Source organism: Camelus dromedarius, chromosome 12 (assembly GCF_036321535.1).
Source record: "Camelus dromedarius isolate mCamDro1 chromosome 12, mCamDro1.pat, whole genome shotgun sequence".
Classification (NCBI taxonomy): domain Eukaryota; kingdom Metazoa; phylum Chordata; class Mammalia; order Artiodactyla; family Camelidae; genus Camelus; species Camelus dromedarius.
The window spans coordinates 1,717,282-1,725,452 of NC_087447.1; positions in this window are offsets into that span (position 1 = coordinate 1,717,282).

Sequence of the window (8,171 nt, forward strand, 5' to 3'; positions counted from 1 at the left end):
TTGGTGGGCCTGCTGTGAGGGCCCTGAGCTGGAGCTGCTCTGGCCCTGGACCCCCATGCACCCCCATCTGAGCGGAGGGCCACAGGGATGTTCGGGGCCTCCTGGAATTGGTGTCAGTTCAGAGCCTGTATCCAGTAGTCCCCAGAAGTCTCATCGCTGCCCCTTCCCCCAGCACAGTCCTCCTATGAACGGCTGCAGGTCCTTCAGGGAAGCTGGGAGACAGCCAGCAACCGTTTCCAGGGGTGTCCCGGGGCCCTTCCTCAGGGGCTCTGGGTCTGTGGTCTGGTTCAAGTCTGGGGATTGACTGAGGGGCCATGACTCTCTGTTTTTACAATTCGGCTTAGCCGATTGTTCACGTGACCTAGAACTTCCCCCGTATAGAGAGGGAGTCAGAATTCAGCAGGCTTCCTGTCCATTTCCCTTCTAGGAGCACCAGGGTCAACCTGCCGGGGCCGCAGGTCAGTGCGAGTCTGCCCGGCTCTGCTGTCCATCCCGGTCACCACACCCACCTTGCCTGTGGCAGTTGAGGGCCCCCACGTGGCCCCCGCCACCCCTGAGTCCAAAGACCCCTCTCACTTAGGTTTCCCAGCTCGGTGACTGCAGTTCCCGCTGTGGCACCTGGACGACAGGGGACGGTGACCTCTGAGGATGAGATCCAGGAGGTGCCGGGGCTCCCCATGGGGTTACTCCTCACAGTCGGGGTGAGAGGTCATCTTCTGGGCCATCCCAGGTGGCGGGCAGATCTTACAGGACAGATCTACCCTGACATCCTGTCTCCCTGACCTTTGACCTAGGCAGGCAGGACATCTCCAGTTCACTCGTGATGGGCCGTCTTTTGGTCCGTGTTTCAGCCAAGCAGTCAAACCAACTATGTGTGCGACCCTCCCTCACCCCCAGAGCTGTAGTGTGGAATCCAGAATGTCTGCTCAGAGGGCCCGTGTCCCTAAATTCAGCCTGACCTCCTTCATCTTCCTTCTCCCCATGTCCCGCACCTTCGGTATCCAGCTCACACGTTCCCTGGACTTCAGTCTGTGTAAACTAGAAAGCTCCAGTCGTTCTTTTGGAATGCAGCGCACGTCTCCATGAGTCACGCACACTTTGTGCCTCACCTTTGGAGGCCTGCTGGGACTTGAGTCTAGTTATGGGTCTAGAAGCAAAGACGGTGGTGGGGGTGGGTCCTGAGAGGGGCAGGAGTGTCTTGCATGGCAGCTACCTGGGCGCGGGGTGGGGCTGCTGCCATCTCTCCAGGCACTGCAGGGTTAACCCCCTAGATGGAGGCAGGAGGCTCCTACCCATGAGGGGTGGGGACACCACTTCCACTGGCCAAGGAGACTCATCAGAATTTAGGGGCTTAATATCCCCAGCTCCATCAGGGTCTTCCCACTGACCCCACCCCAGCCTACCGTGTCCCAGTCCTTCCTTAACAGTAGACCCCCTGCGTGGCTGGTGGTTCGATTTGCGTTGTGATGCAGGACGCGATTCTGCATTGGCTCTCCGGCAATCTCGGCCCTGCAGCCGTAGAAGACAGGCGTTCTTAAGGCACACACAGACGCTTTTAGGGTAATCATGGGGCCCTCGAGCTGGGAATTCAAAACCCTGAACTCACCCTTTACTTGAACCGCTCTGTCCAGCAACGCCAGGAGCAACCAACCCACGTTGTTGTAGTCTTCAGTTTTCCAAAAATGTTCAAAAGGATGCATTATACAGAGTAATGCTGTTCCTTGCTTCCTGTAACTGGCTGGGGAGGAGGATTTTGTGCATCTCTCTTGCCAGGTCCCCCCGTGGACTATCAGCGCACCCTCTAGGGCTGGAAATAGAGTCTTTGGCATTTTGAAATCCAAACAGATTTGCAGGAGGGTATAGCTCAGTGGTAGGGCATGTGTTTAGCAGGCATGAAGTCCTGGGTTCAATCCCCAGAACTCCCATTAAAAACAAAAGGAAAAAAATTTTTTAATTAAAAAAATTTTTATTTAATTTTTTAATTAAAAAAAATTTTATTTAATTTTTTATATGAAAAATCTAAAAAATAACAACAATAATAAGGACACAAGTGAACTATTTATTATTTAGGACTTAGAGGACTGATTTCTTGAGTATGTGTGAGCGCACCTGACTGTCCTGTATGACTGGATCACCACATTCTGTTGATCCTTGTTTTGTGGTTGGCTTTGTTCCTTTGATAATTATGTAAGTTTAAAAAGCTAAAGCTCTAATCTGTTCTTAGAAACAACAATCAGTACATATATGTAAACTAAAAAAAGGGAGCAGTACGCTGTATTATTTATGTATCTACGTGCAATAGAATGTGTATGTGCAGTCGGACTGTAATAATTCTACCCAATAAAACTGAAAAAGGAGAAAAAAGAAAAGAAAGGAAAAAAAATTTTTAAACATTAAGTGCAATCAGAGTAGACAGCTGGTTCCAGAAACCCAGAACCAATTCAGAAAATGCATTCTTAACATTCTTTGCGTGTGGAGCCACTCTCAGGACCACATCTGCACTGCTTAGCCTTCTCCCGGGAGAGTGAGCCCCTGAGAGACACCCCCGGATAAACAGGCTCACACAGTCGCTGCCCTGCACAGGCTGGAGACCCAGGAAAGGTGGTGCTGTGATCCAGTCCAAGTCTGAAGGTCTCCGAGGGCCGAGGGCAGGTCAGTGTCCCAGCTCAAGCAGCCAGGTGGGAAGCGGGAGGCTTCCTCCCCCCTGCCTTGTGTCCTGTTCTGACATCAGTGGACAGGGCAAGGCCCACCCACGCCAGGGGAGGGCCGTCTGCTCTACTGTGCCCACTGAGTCAACGTTAATCTCACCTGGAAACAATCTGGGCACCCGGTGGTCAGTCAAGTTGATGGTTAATTTTGTGTTAATTTTAATTAATATCCTGTAATAACCTACAATGGACAAGAATCTGAAAAGATAGCATTATATACTGAGTCACTTGGCTGTACACCTGAAACTAACATAACATATTTCAATTTTTTAAAAAATGTAAAAGAAGTAGCAAGACTAATCAGTGAGGGAAGAAATTAACAACACAGAAAATAGTGAATAGTTTAGTCAATAAAATGAAAACCTGATTTTTAAAGACCAACAAAGTAGGCAAATGTAATAAAAAATAAAGAGGAGATATACTTTTTAAATACCAGAATTGTGGAGAGTGGTATAACGACACATGAAAAAGATTAAAAATTAAAGATTTCCATTTCTGACCAAAATTGAGTAAGAGGAACTGATTTTACCTTTCCCCTTCCCCTAAACAATAAAAAAGGACCAAATTCAAGACCCTGGACAGCAGGCAACAAAGACCAGTGGCTCTCGAGAAGAGAGACACATATTGGGCGGAGGGGCTGCAATTTCCCAGCTGCTGCCCTGGTGGAGCTTCCAGATTGTGGTGCAGAAGATGTACCAGGCAGTGCCCACTGGGGTTCTGGTTGAAGAGGCAGAGGACAGAGCCACAGGAGGCTGAGGCAGCTGGAGTCCTCTAGACATATTTCTAGAAAGGAGAGAGCTCCCCAGAGATCTGTAGAAAGTCCCCTGTGAGCCCCTGGCAGAGAACAGTTCAGAGCAGCCTGGTGAGAAAACTGCCAGAGCTGGGGAAAGAATTACCCTAAAATAGTAGAGAACTATGCCTGCTTTCCCTCAGGGTGGAATGGGCTGCTCCATCAGCCAGTGTGGGAAACCTCGTAACTCATGAGGCATGCGGTAGAGTTCATAGTAGGCTGTTGCCTTAGTAGTGGGGGACAGTCTTCCCTAGACTGAGCGCTGCTCCAGTCCTGCCTCACCCAGAAGAATCCAAGTGTTTCAGTACAAAGCTAAAAAAAAGGAAAACAAAAACATCTAGCAACTAAAACGATCAAAGTTACAATGTCTAATATCTGATCACAAATACCAAACATGAAAAAATCAGGAAACTACGACATATAACGAAGAGTTAGATAAATAAACACCCAGGACTGATAAAGGAATTAACAAGGGTAAGGAAACGAGCAGCCCAGGATATTAGGAACAGTAACTGTAACTGTATTTCATAAGTTGAAAAGGTAAGTTGAGACATGAAAGATATGCAAATTGAATTTCCATGATGTCTGAGATGAAAAGTGCACTAGCTTGGATTAATGGCAAATTACATATTACAAAAGAAAAAACTAATGAACTGGAAGACAGAAAAAGATGATATCTAAAATTGAGCAGAGAGAGAAAAGAGATTTGCTTAAGAATAAAGAGTGCACCAGAGAGCACTGGACATCTCCAAGTGATCTAATACACGTATAACTGGAGTTCCTGAAGAAAAGGAGGTAAAGAGGGAGACAGAAAAATGGCTAACATTTTTCCAATTTCATGAGAATTAGAAAGCCACAGATCCAAGAAGCTCAACAGGCACTCAAAAACAAGGAACATGAAGAAAACAACACCAAGATGCAGCTTAATCAAATGATTCAAAACCATAGTAAAGGAAAAAAAACTTTCAGCAGCCAAAGGGAAAAAAAATGCATTCCAAATGTACAGAGGAATAAGGTGTGTATAAAGTATAAAAGTAAGGACAACAGAGAGTCCTCACTGGTAACAATGCAAGGACAAGACAGTGAAGCATACGTTTTAAACTAGAGAAAGAAAAAAACCTGTCAGTTGAAGATTCTACACCCAGTGAAAGAATCTTGCAACAGTTAAGTGAAATAAACATGTTTCCAGACACTCGAAAGCTGAGAGAATTCATCACCAGCAGACCTGCACTACAAAAATATTACAGAAGATCTTTCAGGCAGAAGGAAAGTATATGAAGATGAAATTACAGAGGCACACAAAGAATGAAGTGCACTGGAAATGGTAACTGTGGGTAAATATACTTACATTATTGTTATTACTTAAATATTTTAAAAAGATAAGTCACTATTTAAACAAAAATAATAACAAATTAGTGTGGGGTTGTGAGCATATGGAAGAGTAAATTGTTTGACAGCAATAGTACAAAGGCCAGAGGGAAGAATGGAAGTAACTGTGGTAAAACTCTTACACCACGTGTGAAGGCAGACTGTATCAATTTAAGATGTAAACTACAAACCCTAAAGCAACTACTAAAATGAGAAAACAAAGGGTTGTAATAAGCCAATAAAAGAACTAATGGGATCATTAAAAATCACAATATTCAATAATTTTTTACATCTAGAGAAAACAAAGGAGCAAAGAGCAGATGTGTAAACAGGAAACAAACAGTAAGACGACGAACCTCACCGAATCAATAATTACATGACGTATAAATGGTCTAAATATTCCAATTAAAAGGCAGATATTGTCATATTAGACCAAAAAAAAAAAGTCTAACTCTATGCTGACTTTAAGAAACATACATCAAATATAAAGACACAAATATTTTAATAGTAAGACTATACTGCTATCAGGATAATTGGGTAGTCACATTCAAGGCTGAGACTAGGGTGAAGAGAATGAGGCTCTTGCCTCAGTCACTAAATTTAAGGAAGCGCTCAAAAAAAAAAAAACCCTCAGCAATCAAGATAAATAATATCTTAATGTAATATTTTTTAAAAATACAAAGTCATGTTAAAAAATTCCACGAAGACCAAAATATCAGTTTTAAATACAGACAGAATTAGTAACAGTCCCATGCCATGCCAAACCCTACTGGGGCCTGAGGCAGAGAGAGTGTCCTATGGGAATCCTTGATCCAGAGGCACCCAGCTAAACTGTGCCCAGTTTCCTGGCCCACTGAAAACTGTGAGATAAAAAATGTTTATTGTTTTAAGCCACTAAGTTTTGGGGTATTTGTTATGCAACAATAAATAATTAGTACAGATTTCAAAAGATATTCTGTGTCAAAACTAATCAAAAGAAACCTGGAGTCACACACATGAAGAGAAGAGAAAGGTCTCAAAGAAAAAAAAAAGTACACTCAAAAAACTGGAAAAGTAAAACTAAGCCCAAAGTTAGCAGAAGGAAGGAAATAGTAAAGATTAGAGCAGAAATAAGTGAATAGGGAACAGAAAAACAATGGAAAAGATGAACAAAACTGAGAGTTGTTTCTTTGAAAACAAAGAAAATTGACAAACCTTTAACTTGATTGACCAAGAAAAAAGAGTCAGCACTCAAATAAATAAAATTACCAATGTTTTAAGAGGAGATATTACAACTAATACCACAGAAATGCAAAAGATCAAAAGACTATTATGGACAATTACTTGCCAACAAATTGGATATCCTAGAATAAATGGATAAATTCCTAGAAGTACACAAGCTACTGAGACTAAATCATGAAGAAATAGAAAATCTTAACAGACAAGTGAGTAAGGAGTTTGAATCACTAACCAAAACCTCCCAACAAAGGACCAGATGGTTCCACTGATGAATTCTACTAAACATTTAAAGAAAAATTAATGACAATCCCCCTCAAACTCTTGCAAACATTGACGAGGAGGGAATACTTCCAAACTCATTTCACAAGGCCAGCATCACCCTGATACCAAAGCCAGATAAGGACACTACAAGAAAAGAAAATGATGAATACAGAGGCAAAAGTTCTCAACAAAATACTGCCAAACCAATTCAACAGCCCATTAAAGGGATCACATACTGTGATCAAGTGAGATTCATCCCTGGGGTGCAAGCATGGCTCAACATACACAAATCAATAAAAGTGATACATCACGTTTATAGAATGAAAGATAAAAATCATGCATTCATCTCAATGGATGCAGAAAAAGTATTTGACAAAATTCAACGTCCTTCCATGACAAAAACTCTTAACAAAGTGTAGAAGGAACACACCCAACATAATAAAGGCATATATGGCAAGCCCATGACTAACATCAGTCTCGATGGTGAAAAGCTGAAAGTTCTTCCTCTAAGACCAGGAAAAAGACAAGTGTGCTCACTATCACCACTCCTACTCAACAAAGTAGGAGTAAAAGTCCTAGCCAGGGCAATCAGGCAAGAAAAAGAAATAAAAGACATCCGAATCAGAAAGGAAGAAGTCAAGGTGTCTCTTTTTTCAAGATGGCATGATCTTATATACAGAAAACTCTAAGATTACACACAGACACACACACACACACACAAACTGGTACAACTAATCCACAAATTCAGTAAGGTTGGAGGAAACAAAATCAGTCGCATTTCTATACACAAATAACAAACTATCTGAAAAAGAAATGAAACATACAATCAGATTACAGTAGCATCAAAAACAAGAAAATACTTAGGAATAAGTTTAGCCAAAGAGGTGAAAGATTTGTATGCTGAAAACTGTAAGACATTAATGAAAAAATTGAAGAAGACACAAATAAATGGAAAGGTATCCCATGTTCATGCACAGGAAAAATTAATATTGTTAAAATGTCTATACTACCCAAAGCAATTGGTAAATTCAATGTAACCCCTACCAGAATTCCAATGACATTTTTACAGAAGTAGAAAAAAAAATCCTAAAATTCTTAGGAACCCACAAAAGACCCTGAATAGCCAAAGCAATCTCGAGAAAGAAGAGCAAAGATGGAGGCATCACTTCCTGACTTCCAACTATACTATAAAGCTATAGTAATTAAAACAGTATGGTATTGGCATACAAACAGACACACAGACCAGTGGAAAAGAATCAACAGCCCCAAATAAACTCATGCCTGTATATAATATTTAACGAAGAAGCCAAGAATACTCAATAGAGAAACTATAAGCTCTTCAGTAGATGGTGTTGAGAAAACTGGACAGTCACATGCAAAAGAATGAAACTGGACCCATATCTTATACCATTCACAAATGTTAACTCAAAATGGATTAAAGATTTACCTGTAATGTTTGAAGCCACAAAACTCCGAGAAGGCAAAGGCGGTAAGCTCCTTGACACAGATTTTGGAAATGATTTTTTGAAATGACACCAAAAGCATGAGCAAACAAAGTAAAAGTAAACAAGTGGGATGACGTCAAACTAAAAGGCCTCGTCACAGCAAAGGAAGCAATCAACAAAATGAGAAGGCGACCTACCAAGCGGGAGAAAATATTTGCAAACCATATAACAGATCAGGAGTTATAGTCACTGACTTCAGCTTCTTTAAATAATTAGAAAAAGAAGGGCACAGTAAACTCAGCATAAGTAGAGGAAATGCGCAAATAAGAGTCACAGCGGAATCAATGAAACAGAAAACAACAGAGAAATCAGTGAAATTAA